Source organism: Xiphophorus maculatus, chromosome 14 (genome assembly GCF_002775205.1).
Source record: "Xiphophorus maculatus strain JP 163 A chromosome 14, X_maculatus-5.0-male, whole genome shotgun sequence".
NCBI lineage: Eukaryota > Metazoa > Chordata > Actinopteri > Cyprinodontiformes > Poeciliidae > Xiphophorus > Xiphophorus maculatus.
The window spans coordinates 2,078,109-2,093,452 of record NC_036456.1 but is presented as its reverse complement, the minus strand read 5'-3'; the positions used below and the strand labels follow the sequence as shown (position 1 = coordinate 2,093,452).

Here is a 15,344-nt window from a genome sequence, read left to right as displayed (position 1 = left end):
AACCCGAGAGTACTTTATTCATCTGAAAGGAAAATTAAATGTAGTGGATGGGGAACTCCTCTAGCAGTCACTCTTGCAATGAATCAGTAGATGTTTCTGACTGATGACACTTGACATGTTAAAAGCTCAATATCCAGATCTGATATTTTAGGATAAAAATGTCCTGGATGAGACCATCAGTTGTTGTCAAGCCCTGCTAATCCACCTCATTTGCTTTTATCGCTCTTTAAATCTCCATCTGATTGAAGTGGTTTGAATTTCCTTATTTCTCTGTTCTTTAGATCCGGACCTGCAGCCGTAAAAACCCCATTTTTACGGCTGCATTTCTGCCTCTGGGATTTCGGGTTGTAGTTCAGGTATCATTTGAGCTTTTGAAATGCTTATCAGCTGCTCCTCGGAAAAACAAAAAAGAAAAAAAGAAAAACATAAAGGAAAAAAACAACAAAAAAGAAACACCTTGTTGCCGCAGTTGTGCATCAAATGCATCAAGAATAAATGTCCTAACTAAAGCTGAGCACAATAAAGAAAGCTCCTTAAATTCTAAAGGCCTGTTTATCATTTTTACTTAACAAGGACACCTGTTTGGCTCTAGGACTGAGAAATCACGTCCCTCAGCTTCCTCTCTGCTTTGCGTTGTACACCAAGGATTCTGCAGGGATCCATTTCGTTACCAACAAACTCAGTAACCACATCAGGCCATTTATCAGAAAACATTCTGTGTTGTGAAATTTTATATATTTTTGGCTAATTCTGAAGACAAAAAGAAACAAATAAAAGAACAGAATGACTTACATGTATGACTGGCTGTTGGAAGAATGGAAGAGCGCTTGAGGTACTCAATACGGGAAAGTGAGTAATGAACAATTTTCTCTTAGTTAATATATTTTTAATGGGCTGATTAAAAACAAATCTACACTAAACATCAGTAACTACCCAAGTACTCCAGACATACAAATAAATCATTTCAAATAACTATAGATTATGTTATGTACAGTAAAGGAGGAGCAAATGAAATATTTCTTTAATTTTGGTTAAAGTTCCTTTTTAGTAACGGCTGCTTCAAGACGTTTCCTGCATGAAGAAACCAGCTGGATGCAATTCCCGGGAGCGGATTTTGACCGTCTTGAATCTTAAAGGACCCTTCCACTGCAGTATGCATCACGCCCTACAAAGCTCGTAGGTGAAGTAACCAATCACAGAGAGAGTGGTACGCATTTTTTTCAGATAGCGTCCTCCGTTGTAAATATTTTTGTAATGAATCGTGTCTGATAAAAACTCCTCAAAAGTATTCATTTTGCTTGCAGATACAAAAGCCAGATGGTGGAAGCGGACTAGTTGAAACAAAATATCAACTTTGCCGTCAGAGCGCATTCCTGCGTAAAATACGCCCACAAGCTTCTGGCCAATCACAAACATTTTGCATAGAGCTTTGGGTGAAATAGTCCAGCCAGGGCGTGGTCCATTGCGCCTTCCATCGCATACAAGATGATGCATTTTTGTGTCACGCATCGCCTTGTTCATCAGTGAGAACTGTTTTTGACACTTCAAATGGAGAACTTTATGCCTGCACATTAGATCTTCAGAAAACCTTAACGAATGCTGGGAGTTTTGTCTCAACTGCGAAAGCGACCACTGGCTAGGCCCTGTGAGATAGTGTTTGAAGTTCTTGCACCTGCTCTACAAACTCCATTACTATGGGGGCATGCACAATTTCTCACACTTTATAGTCATTCCCCTAAATTATATTTGGATTAGAGCATTACCTCCCTGAAATGAAAGTTGGATGCTCATGTGTAGTTCAAAGCCTTCCTGAATTATTTAGAACGTGATTGCCAAGCTTGTGGCCTGCATCTATGTATTCCTTTCTAAAAAAGACATGCTGTCTTTCTGTCCTCTTAGACGTACGTTTGTAGTTTTTTTCTTTATTTTTTCTTGCAGTAATGAATCATTTCCCTTGCCGCAGCCTCTTTTGAAAACGTAACAAAGGAATCTTGGAGGTTGCTCCTACTCTGACTGACGTCTTTAAATCCCTATTTACATTTCTTTAGGGATACAGTGCCCTTAATTATTCTTCAAACGATGCTCTCAATCATGCCTTGGTCTTCTAATAAGCGCTATGTGTGTAAGCAGTGACGAGGCGGCCTTTGTTTTGCCGGAGCCTCGCCCCCGCCGTCCAGACAGCAGCCGACTTGAGTAATCAAGTGTGAAGGTTGTGAGGAGCAAACAGCTATTAACCTCCCAAACACAGGCCATCATCACCGTCTGCAGAGGACAGACGGGAGGGTGTGCATGTGTGACGGCGTGAGTGTGTGAAAGAAAGCAAGTGCCAGCCCTGCTGACTGCAGCATAGGGATCATGCGTCTGTGCCTTTTATAGCCGTGGGATGGGTAAGGTAGCTCATGTGTGTCTGTTGGTGCATGGTGCCTGTCTGGGGGGAAAGATTGCTCACACGTCTGTGTGTTTGTGCATCGATGTTCTTCTATTTGAGTGTGTGCAACGATGCTTGGATTGTGCAACTCTACAGCATTGACCGCACTCCGGTAAATAGCAATTGCCGTGCGTGGCAGTGTGTACTTTGGGACTTGCGCGTAAATACCCTGGCATTCCTGTCTATTTGTTCTGATTTGCAGGAAAAGCAGGCCATGTTACCCGCTCTGTCAGCCTATCCAGTGTGATCTCGGCACACATTATTCCCATATGGCAGTACAGCACGGTTGGTCTTGGCAATGGCCGGCCCTGCGAATGCCTGTTTGACATGCCACTGTGTCGACTGGTGTGATGCCATGCTGAACCGTCCCATCTGCTCTAGACCAAGCTGGCACAGAAGGGAACTCGCACAGAGATGGACATGAAGGGAAAGAAAAGGGGCAATGCACCTGGTGCTTAGCAAGGTGTGGATTCCAAATGTTTTCTGAATTGTTCTCTTCAAAGAAATTCAGGTAGGATGGCGAATTAGTGGGTGAGACTTTGCCCACTTAGTTGCAGAATAGCTCTCATGCACAGTTTTGTTTGGATTTGGTAACGAAAGTGTTGATATGATCTCATGTGATGCTTTGGGGTCCTTATCTAGACCTCATCTAAGGAATTTAACCATTATTTTACAACCAGTCCTCATTTACTAAACAACCTTTTCAAAGCCCTTGATTAATCATAGCTCCCGTTGTTTGTTGTTGTACTCCCTGTGATTTTGTCTGCTGTACCCCAAGCAGGCCTCGAGGCAAATTTGTGTGGCCAATTAAAAATAAAAAAAATTAAAAATCCCAGCTCATTTTATTGTGCACAATTAGTAAAACTGTATTCCAAGGTATAGTTGGTGTTTTGGGGATTTTTTTTATGCTTGAGTGGATGGGGAATGTCAAAAAATTTCACATTTTCTTTTGGTTTGGTCCTCTTTCATTAAGGCAGACCAAACCACCTGGACAATATTACTCACTTACTCGTTTGGGTAACGTCAGACAAAAACCGCCTAAAGTGAGCAGCAACCAAGCTTTTCACCATCTTGCTCTGTAGACACTTTGCCGGATGGTCCATTTTGCATTCCCGCTGTACTCGACACTACACCAGGGCTCACTTGCATGCGCACAGAAACCCACATTTTCCAACAGACCAGAATTTGCTTATTTGTTCATCACCAGAGTACATGTGAGCTTTCACACTTACCCACACAAAGGAGAGTATCAGAGGAAATGAACTGTGTAAAGCAGACAAACAGTTTAGGTGTGAAAGCATGCTTACAGTCTGAGTGGATTTTGCTATTTTACGCTGATGCTGCTCGTGAAATAGAGGCTGCTGTGGCTCCAGGTCTTTTTGTGTTGTCACCTGGGTTGTGCTAAGATATACCCAGCTGTCCTAGTAGGGTGTGTTGAGAGCAGCCGAAACATTTGACATTGAGCTTTATTAGAGCTCCACGTTAAAAAGCAGTAGATCAAAGGTTTTGTCCTCAGACAATAAACTGGTACCATAATGAACTAGACCACCTTATCAAAACAGAGTACTCATGCTAACGCTAACCGAGCAACACAGCAAAGTCTCAGCTCTAAATTGATAATACAGCTCTAAATGTTTCAGGTGATGTCTGTAGGTGCTTTATGATCACATTAGAGTCTACTGTACCTGTCCCTGTGTTGGAGCAGCACATCAGGCTGCTCTAGAGAAACACTTTGTGGGTCAAACAATGTCCTTGTCAGGACAAGCTCATAAACTACAGCGTCCTAAATGTCAGTGGCTGTTTTTAATCAGATAGGGGACCCGAGCTGGGCAAATGCCTATTCATAACTGATTTTGATTGGTTCAGTGCAAAACAAAATGTTGTCGGAGCATCACTAGTTTTTGTCTTCAGGGTTGTAATAGATGGATTCCTGAAGAGAAATAGCGTCTTTCTTGGCCTTCGTTGCAAAACCTGTATGATTAAATTATTGCGTGAAAATTTTGTTTGTTGCTGAACAAAGTTCAAATATATTTTAAGTTTGGAATTCAGATCATTTTCAGCCTTCCTTTTTCCTAAATACCACCATTAAAAAACCCCCACATCTTCAAAGTTGTAAAGTAAAGGGATGTGGAAAGACATTGTGGAAGGTGGTGAGTTGCAAATATACTGTAGGCAGTAAAAATGCCAAGCTTAGTAAACTATTTGTGGCAAAAATGGTTTTTATTTCTTAAAGGAACCGCATTAAATATGCAGCAACTCCAGATAAGAGTGTTATGTTCTTCTGTAAACCCACATTATCCAGCATGTTTAAGATACATCCATAATTTCATTCAGTGTTCACCGTTTCTGACAAAGTAGGAGCACATAGCATTTTCTACGTCTCTATAGCATGAATGTTTTATGAGGTGCATGCATTTTGCAATATGGTTATTCCAGTAGGGAGCCAATTTTCTGGTATATTTATAAATCAGTCTAGCTGGTTAAGGCATGACTAACACCAATGAACAGGCTGCGACTTCAAATAAAGACAAAGAGATAATATTACTTAAGATCATGTTTACTATTCCTTTTAAATGAATGCAAAATAACATTTTTTATGTTTTGTTTCACAAGATTTTTCACAAGTTTTGAGAGCCGACAGGCAGTCAGTGTTAACGTTGTATGGGCTTATACCGGTATTTTCTGTCAAAGATTATTTCCATATAGGTGACTGCAAAAATGTTACCATAATGTACTGTGTCATTCAAATGCATTAACGGCTTTTTCACATTTCTTCACATTACTATTTTAAATTCCAATATGATTTATCTATTGATTTTATGTAACACGTTTAAACAAGGCAGTGGATAATTGTAAAAATTGAGGGATATTGCCTCATGGTTTTTAATAGGCATGTAATACAACCCCACTCTGAGGGTCTCGGTGGTCTGTTAGACAACATTGGTGAGTTAACAGCATCATGGAGGCCAAGACAAACCAGACAGGTCAGAGGTGAGATCGATCAGTGCTGTGGAGTCTAGTTGGATGAATACCTTAATAGTTGATGATTAGCATTTTGAAGAAGTTTCTCTGTCATTTATAAACACCTGATAACTCCCAGACGTCGATGTTATGCCTACTATTTCAGTGCATGTTTTGTTAATAGGCTGGAATTTTTTTTTCTAAACACCAAAAAAAATGTCAAGTGTGTTTTGATACAAATTGCCTGCTGGAAAAATGCATCAGTTCATTCTTAAATTTGTGACCATCTAATTTTAGACAGATTTATGTTTCAATAGGATACTCTGCTCATTTTATAATGAAGTATGCCATGGACTGTGGCTCAATAGTCCATGGCATCAACCTTTAACAATGGAACTATTATGACAGTCATCAGCAAATTGCGTAATTTGGCCCAACATGCTGACTCTGATACATGTTTGTGTAGAAGTAGAGAACATTTGACAATGTGCAAGTAACTTTTGACCGATTGGGATCTGTTGGTTAAGAAGCCAACAGGCAGCATTCGTTCTTTTCAACTGTCTAGCCAGGATGTGTGGCTAGATCCAATTAAAAGCAGAGCAAATATCCACCTTGAGGAATTCACACCATTCAGCTTCGTCGCCTTTCCGTTGCCGCATCAACCACTCCACATCTTGACCTTTTGGCAAAGAGGTCAAGACAAGTGCACACCTCCCTTTCTAGATTGTCATCTGTAGCAATTCTCCACTGCACCTGCAACTATGTCTTGCTTTATGCTAAGATGAGCAGGAAAACTGGTTCACAGTAAAACCAGAAAACCTTCACCTTTCTGCATAGCTCAATATTCCCAGTGCTACAGAGTATCTTAAGTGCTTCAACAGAGAATGTAAGCAGTTGGTAAAAGTTACAATCGCAGGAAAGGAAACAACAATGAAAGCTATAGACTTTGGAAAGAAAGACTGGCTTTTCTAACCAACATGTATTGTTTAATGTCAAGGAATTCTACTTAATCCTTTGCCATGGTCATAAAATTAGTACCATGCTTTGTCAATTGTAGTTTTATTCTAATTAGTTGTAGCAATGGGATGAACACTATTTATAGGATTTGTTCATGTGTGTGTGTGTGTGTGGGGGGGGGGGGTGGATTTAAAAGGCAACATGCTGAGGGCCAGCGTTTACAGAAATCAATGCTGAGTTAAGTTGATTCCGAAGAGTTGCAGACATACCTGGGACGCGACTCGTCGATGGGATCTGTTGGAGCACTTTGTGTTTCCGGGGACCGGCTCGCAGCATGGCGAAGTCATTTTAGGAAAAGGAGAACCATGTGAAAAATGAAATGACTGCTAGAGAGTCAGAGAACTTCAATAACCTCAAGTGCGCGTTGGGTTTGTGATGGAAATATATAAATGTGTGTCATTACTTCATAAGCGACACTAACGGGGCCGTGCCAGGAGAACAGATGGCAGAGGAGAGAGGGAGCATTGGGTTGCCATAAAATCTGCAATACACACCCGTGCACTGTACACACCAGCTCCCTCAGCGCAACATAAAAAATGAAAACCCGGCAATAAAACCGCTAATCTCAGTGTGTGCCTCATAAAGGTACAGGTAGCTCCTCACATTTCCATACTCCTCCTCATGACGATCAGACTCACACAGACACACAGTCGACACACATTGTAAGCGTCGTCTCTGTCTTTGCTGCCTGGCCAGGAAGTCGGCAGTGCTGACGTTGCATTGTGTCCTGGCACAGACACAACATGTCCTCCCATTACACTCGTTTTCTGCCCGCTCACCAACATTGGTGAGACCAAAATTAAAATTCTGACTGAAGTATTTTATAGTTTGTTTTTGGCAACGGACAAGCACACCCCGACACACGCACGCGCACCCCCAGACCTCCTGTGGTGTTATTAGTAGCGCCGGCTTGTGCTCGTGCAGCGAGAACATACAGGGCAGCATGTTTGTGTGTGGGAGCTCTATCTGTTGTGCACAGCTTGGATTTCTCTCCTCTGCAAGGTGAAACAGAAGAGCAAGCTCTCACTCACTCACACACACACACACGCACACCTCCCACTGGTGTTGAAAGCAAGGAAACCATGTGGTTTCATGTGGCAGCTGATGGTACACCTGAGAAACACCCACCATCTTCTGCTACTTCTATCTGAACCCCACAAAAATCCTGGACTTGTGTTTAACAACCTGATTTAAGACTGTTAAAAGGGCAATAAGTGATTTTGATACTATATCGATATACTGTATATCAGTTACTCACCTTCTTGTGGCAAATACAAAGTAATTACAGCTGCAAAAACATATTAAATAACTTGAATATGAATTGTCATATCTCCCTGTCTGACCTTTGGTTGGTGCGGTGTGTTTGGAGTCATACCGTGTTGGTTGTACAGTATTCCATGCTTTCTTCATTTAACTTTATTTAGAGCCTAGTTTGAAGCAAAGACTTAAAGATGTCAATGCTTCTTAAAAATTCCTCAGAGATTCCACTTTACAAATAACTAACACAAAAAGGTGACGATGCTGTGGGTTTTACTGGAATCGTGACCAAAATAGGAGTACTATTATACTCACTGCCTGGCTGTGATATGTTTTGTCTTGCCAATCAATGTTTTAGGTGGCTCTATGTCTGCTCCTCTTTAAAAAACCCACAATATCAACTGTTCTTGTTAGGGTGTTGTTAATCCTGATAGTCCGGTAGATTCGGTTCGATTGGTGCTACCCAAGGCACGCAAGGTTTTAGTCCGCTTAGATCGAACTCTAGTTCGTTTTTCTTTCGTTTAGAAGGTCCGGTTCTTTTGGGGAGGTGTGAATGCACCATGCGCTGAATCTTCTGCTGCTATGAGTAAATCATCTGGTACAGTGAACCTATCTACTGATTTTTTTTTTTTCCATGGAACATAGCTCCAAAGAATTCATATAAAATCTTCCCTACTGATTTTTTTCAAAGAACACGTTTAAAATATTGGAAAGAAAATGCAGCCGAAATACACAGAAGCAGTCAATCCAAGAGCACCGTTTATTTTCCTTGATGGGTCATTGTCTGATTGTCTCTGCCCACAACAGTGGAGATAAGGAACATATTAAATTATGCTGTATCACAAAGACAGTTTCCGATGTATGGATTAAGGCATATAAAATTATATATGACGTATGAACTATTAAAGCATTTTTAGAGGGGATCTCAATTATTCATGGATTTTATCTATTCAAGTTGGTCCCTAAACCACTGAATATCTTGGTACTGTGTTCACCATCATCTTTTTGCTTTTTTGCATTTTGCTCTGCCCTCCACCCTATGCATCTGCTTTCTGTCCCTTTTTCTCCACCCTTAATCTGACAGAAGAAGCAAGTAATGATAACGCTTTCTCCCAGAAAGCTCAAATCGCACAGCTTGAATTGGTAATCATTATTGTGATACTTAGACATTGCAGATTCTGTCAGAAAGGCAATATAACTGTTATTTAGGGGGGATCTGGTGTAATTGTACCTAAGACTGTAGTTAAACTGTCGGTGTTCAGCTGAGTCAGTCACACATTCAGGACCATTTCTCCATAATATTATTCTTACTCTGATTTAAAGTCAGAGTTCTTTCCTTGTTATAATTTATTTGGAGCATTTATCATCTAGAAAACCTTGAACATTTAACTTGCAACGTTTGCCCTACAATTCATCCATGACATGACTGTCAATATTGATTTTACCACGAATTTTTTGTGCACAAAAAAAGTACATTGGTAATTGTTTTAACACGTCCTATAATGGACGTGATCTGGAAGGTTCAAATAGTAGAACTGATGCTCCTCCGCACCAAAAGGAATTAGAGGGATCTGAGCAGAATGTTTCCTGGATGACTCAGAACTTGCTTGACTGAACACATATTAGATCAAAAGTTTAAATACATTCACCACAGGCAAGGATATTACATTATTTTTGAAACCAAAGCGGAATGGTTATAAAGCAAACAACTTCACTGAATTAAGAAAAAAAAACAAGAACTGTTTGTGCAAGTTTGACTTTATTCTGAATTTTCTATAATGCACACGCAGCCAAAAATAATGGAGACAAGCTAAATTGTACATGTACTGAATAACAATCAATAATAAAGGATTGTACTGTACCAAAAATATGCCGAACCCTTTTTGTAGCAATAAGCCTCTGGCACAATTCTGGCTGGAAAGTTTTGTAATGGATTTGGTTGTTTTCCTAGAATTTTATGGTAGTTTTTTTTCTTAAAGGGACGGTAGTATGTAAAAATTCACTTTTCCGAGCTTTACATAACGTTATGTTATTCTCTCATCAAAACATACGTGGAAAGTTGCCTTAATTCTTTCATGCATGTTTGAGGAATACTTCAATCTCCATGGCAACCATTCAGCTGTCCTAGAGCCGCCTTGGAGGACAAAGCCCCGCCTCACAGAGGGGCTTCCCCCCCGAACTCCCTCACTCAGCTCCTTCAGACTAGCCAGCAGCAATTAGCAAACACCTGGTGGAACTGCCTGTCTGCTGAGCTCATTGTAGAAGCTACTTCTCAGTGAAATGCTAGTAAAAACGTTAAAAGGTTAACAAAGGCGCCATGTTGTGATGACTTCCTGAAGGCGGAGTTTCAGAAAGAGCAGGAGTTTTTAAAGAGACAGAGACCCAATTTTAAGGTGTTAAATTACAAAGTGAGATTTCTTGTAAGTAACTAAATATCTTTTAAGTCATTTTAGACTTAAAAGATATTTAGTTACTTGATGGTGCTATAAAATGACTCTTTGAGCCTGGAAAACACATAATACTGCCCCTTTAAGTATTCAACTTTCTACAGTGCACCATAAATATAGATATATATATATAAAAAAATCAAAGTTACTAAATTAAAAAAATAAAAAAAGTGAGCAATTAAAATGCATTCATTAAAGTATTATGTCTTTGAAACCTTTTGCTTGGACTCTATAATCTTTCTAGCCTGGGAAACACCTTGGGATCCTCAGGAACCAGATATGCCTGAATCTGTGTGCAAGTCCCTCAAAGTGTGGAAGACGAGAAATATGTTTCGTCTCTCAGTTCTTGATTTGCCGTGCTGGAAATGTTGCTATCATTAGCCCACAGCAGAGTGATGATCAGCTCCCCACTCTCAAGGTTGTTTTGATTAGAGTTGAAAACTGCGCTCAAGCGCTCCCTGCTGCAGCAGCGACCCCCAACACACACACGCACACGCACACACACACACACACGCACACACACACACACACACGCCCGCACACCCCACAGCTTGAATAGAGACTGATGGCAACAACTTGCAGCCATTGGCTGAGGGCTCGTGCTCCATTGATCCAGTTGAATTAATCAAGTTGTTTACAAAGAAAGCACAGCAAGCCAATGATGGATGGCGGCGTATAATTATGCAAGTACCTGCAAAGATCACACCTCTCACTTACGCTGTGCTGACACAGTCCATCAAAGTAATCGGGAATCTGTTTGTACACTAGTAAAGAAATGTTGACTTCTCTTCGGGTCTCATTTAGCATATTTCTCAGAATCTGTCGGGGGAGCGGGGAGTACAAAGTACCCCTTGCCCTGCTGATGCCTGCAACAAAACGAGAGGATATAACTAGCAAGATGAGAATGAATTGCATTTAATAACTGGCAGTCCCCTTTGTGAGAAGACAATGTGGCCCTGTGCTGCTCAATGCAATGAATAATCCTCCATGCCCTGAGCTGTATTAACGGGTTAGTGGCTCATTGAACCGTGAGTGGCACATCTTTGGTTTACTTGCTTGCAGGGTTACCTGTGCGGCGATTTAAGGCTTCACTTCGCCTCGCTGACAGAGATAAAACACCAGCTGCTTTTGTCAATATGTGCTTTGAAGGAGTTCACCGATGACCGATTTTCATTAATGGTTCGAATTTAAGCCCGCGTACAAATATTTGGAATAGCTCAATCAAGTCGACGTTACTCCTGTGATGAAAATCTGCGATTTGACGCATGACTGTTTGAGCAACTCATTCTTGGATGCTAAGAATGTTGGATTAAACAATATATAAAGCCACGTTATGTCAGAAAGAGGGGGTGGGGGGGATCCTCCATTTAAAGGGATATTTTAGGATGTATTCTTTGTTGTACAAATAATAAAAAAATGCAGTGCAACAGATCATTAGCAGATTGTTAAGGCTCTCGGGCAGCTGCATGGGTTCCATTTATGCTCATTTACCACACGTCTTAGAGTTTATTCATGAGATATGTTTACATTTTGAAATGAATATGTAGCGGCCTTACAGTGATAATGCTGTAAAACGGACGCAAGTTTTTGTTCACAGACAGACTTCCAATTCAAATAGAAAATTATGTTCCAGTTCCAAAGGTCTTTGGACTTTGTAATGTACCGATTATGGTATTCGTTGTGACAGCATCGTGGAAATAGTTTGCCTATAATCTAAGCCTTCTTCCACTACTGAATGGCTGACCAAGACATCGACCGACCCTGCTGCAGTGGGAGACGTTGGCTCTACGTTCTGCAGTGGGAAATTCTGCCTGAAAATAGCCAGAGCAAATAAAACGTCCAGGGGAAAAAAACTGCTCTGGGTCTCATAGTGGAAATGTGTTTTTAGATAGCTTTTCCTCAGCGTTGGTTGCCATGGTTAAAGGTTGAGGCTAACTGGGTCAAGGTAACCCGCTTACTGTAGCATCATTTTTTACAGTAACCATTACAATGCGTTTGTCCTAACCTGGACTTTTTCCCTACTTTTTCATTATTTTTCTCTCTTTTTTTCCCCTCCTTTTTCTCAGCTTTGACCTGTCTGCCAGCTACTCTCATCCACGCATTCTCTCCTTAGAGCAGCAAACCTTTTCCTTTATATTCTTTTCACGCAAGCTTTGATCAAAAATCTTTCTTTTCAATTTCATGCAGCTGAAGGGTAAAAAAAAAGGCTTTGGGGAAACCTCCCCCCCCCAAAAAACAATGATATCATAAAAAAGTAACGGTAGTAAATTGGAAAACAGTTCTCCTGTGAGCTGAAGGTGTTCTCGCCTTGCAGGGCTATGAGTCGACAGGACAACGCACCCTGAAGGCTAAATACCTTCACATCCGAGTGGGAAAGAGGACAATCATATTTCACCAGTCTGTCCTGTATCATCCTCTCAAGCAGCAACTATAATACTCTCTGGCTTTGGCCAGCTAACCAACCAGAAAACAGCCACCGACTCCAGAAATGCATTGTGCTTACAAATATTTGATCCACAACATTAAATTATTACAGTTCAGAAAGGTCTAATCTTTACTTTGCGCCTTTATCTAGAAGACAAACTGCTTCACGATTTCCTGCCTCTGTGGGTAAAACAGACAGAAGCTTAATGGAAGTGACTGGTATCCCGCAGCAACACACCGTTTCAGTGTGCCCTGCAGCATTTCAGGTGGAAGTTTCTGTTTAGTTTATTGCTCTTTATGAAATGTTCCTCCTTTCCTTTCATTAGTAATTACCTTCACCACCTCAACACTATGACACCGTGCCGTAATGTTTGGCCTCCAGCTTCTAAAGCCATGTGTTGAATGATTTTTAAAAATTTTTTTTCTTCCTTCCTTCAGTGCCATTTTCCTCTTTTATGCCTTCTTTGAATCTTTAAACTCCAGCCGAAGCGTTTGCCAGCTGCCGCCTTGGCTTTTGTGGGGAATCGCATTAGCTTCTCATTCCGCACCGGAGACCGGATCCATGACTGTTGTTTTAATTAAAATCCGCAGTTTCCTGGCACCGCCACGCCACCGCTGATGCGATCGAGCTTTGTTGTTCGCCGCGTATAAATAGGCCTCGGTCCTCTGCTAATGCAAATATTTCTCTAATAAGCATCTCTGCGACGCCATCTGCCGCAGCGTAGAAATGCCCTTACTCCGCCGGTTGCATTGATGGATTGCAGAGTAGTGGCGGGGCGGCGTTTGACGTTCAGAAGTGGAGAGCAGCAGTTTGAGGATTGAGCTGATAAATCTTTCTGTCTTGCCCTTCAACTCCTCCACTTATGGGGCACTTTTGAGACTTTTCTCTTTTCTGTTTTGGTGAGCTATGGGCTGTTGGACTATCTGTCCCGTTGGCAGTTTGTACCTCCCTATTTCATCTCTTCTTAGTTTTCTATCTAAACAAACCATTTACCACATCCAAACCTTGCATTCAAAATTTACACCTCAGAAATGTGTCCATACTTCATTCAAAAGGTTTTCCCATTTTTAATCAATGCATGCCATCTATTTGGACGGCAATGAGTCATATTGAGTTCAGAAGTCCATAGAGAAAAAGTAATTATGCGTCACCTGCAAGCTATTCTTGCAGAAAACTGACAGAAAACCAGATATTCAGCTTTTTACGAGACCAGAGCTGCAACATGCAATACATCCAAAATGCAAAAACAAAATAAGATGGAGATGTAACAACCAAACAACATTTACTTACAGCTCTATTCACTAGCAACAATGTTACTCATCAATAGTTGAATCTCTCAGCTATTTTCTTGAAAATATTTAAATGGGGGCAAAGAAAGAGTCAAGCTCCTTTACTGTTTTTTTCAGATTTTGGTTATCCTAACAGTAAGAAAGGAGTAAGTGATAATCAGATGGTATTGAGAACTATATTTGGTATTGTAGTATCAGATAAGGCAGTGTAAAATGGTAGCTTCATGTTGAGAGTCTTATCTTCTCCCTCAAAAAGAAAAATATGGGGCGTGCCATGGTGACGTAGTGGTTAGCGCGACCCACATTTGGAGGCCTTGAGTCCTCGACGCAGCCGTCGCGGGTTCGACTCCCGGACCCGACGATATTTGCCCCATGTCTTCTCCCCTCTACTTCCCCGTTTCCTGTCAGCCTACTGTCGTATAAGGGACACTAGAGCCCACAAAAAGACTCCCTGGAGGGGTAAAAAAAAGAAAAATATTCATTTGACTTGACAGCATTAACATAAAAGGAGCTAAAGACAGAGTTAAACATTGACTGGTCAAAACTCTGACCATTGATCTGCTGTCGATTTATACTTAGAAACTTGACTTTAATTCAAAGCTAGAAATGCATCATTTTTTGTAAACACTAGCTTTGGCCTGAAGAAATGTAAAAAGTAAAAAATAAATAAAAATTGAACTCATCTGGTGTAAAAACAAGTTTCAGTGATCTGCTGTGAGTTCGTCTCGTCCTAATCCTGCGTCAGGACCGGAATTGAGAAACATTAGCCTAATCACGGCAAAAATACGTTCCAACAACCGTCCAGCTGGTCAACTTATCTAGGGCTGACAGCCATTTCAGGCTGACATCATTGAAGTAAGGTAAAGTAAAAAAAAAAAAAAAAATCTTTTAACAGTCCTTTCAGAAGCTACAAATTATATGCAACCTTCAACTTTTAAGGGTTAGTTAACGTTGTATCTAGCTAAACTACAAACTCTGGTCCACCAACAAACTTCAGTCTCGGGTTCAGTTGAAGTGAACTCTGGTGCGGTTTGAATGCATATGTGAATGCGAAGCGGACCAGAGATTGCTCCAAAAGCAGCAAGTGGATCACAGCACAAGGCATTCTGGGTAAAAATGACCAAAACAAGCACGTGTCTAGGGCTAGAGGGAGAAATGTTATGCTAAGTCGAAGTCTTTTGCTAAAAACAAGAGACAGATACTACAACCACTAAAATCTGATGCCATTACGTTTACATTACATATTCTGAAAAAGGAAGTTACACTCAGTGTCGTCCTCAGAGGTTTCTGTGTCGCTTCTTTCAGTTGTTTTTGGTGCAGTGCCCCCCACAGGCGAGGAGGAGAAGAATAGCTTTTGCAAAAGGTTTGATTCTTTGGACACAGCAGCGTGAAAGCGAACTGCAGCAGCTGGAAATGTAAGAAATGTTACAATTTTGGTCCCCAATAGAACTAAGTCTACCAGATTATGACTTAGTTCTAAGTCTACCAAACTGGTAGACTTAGAACTAAGTCTAAAAATT

General features: G+C 40.9%; 1 protein-coding gene across 7 annotated transcripts in view; it reads left to right on the top strand.

Moving 5' to 3' along the window:
- The window catches only part of LOC102219889 (neurexin-2), an 813,998-nt gene that overhangs the window by 386,160 nt on the left and 412,494 nt on the right, over nucleotides 1-15,344 (top strand). The gene's annotated exons all lie outside the window — the stretch shown is intronic.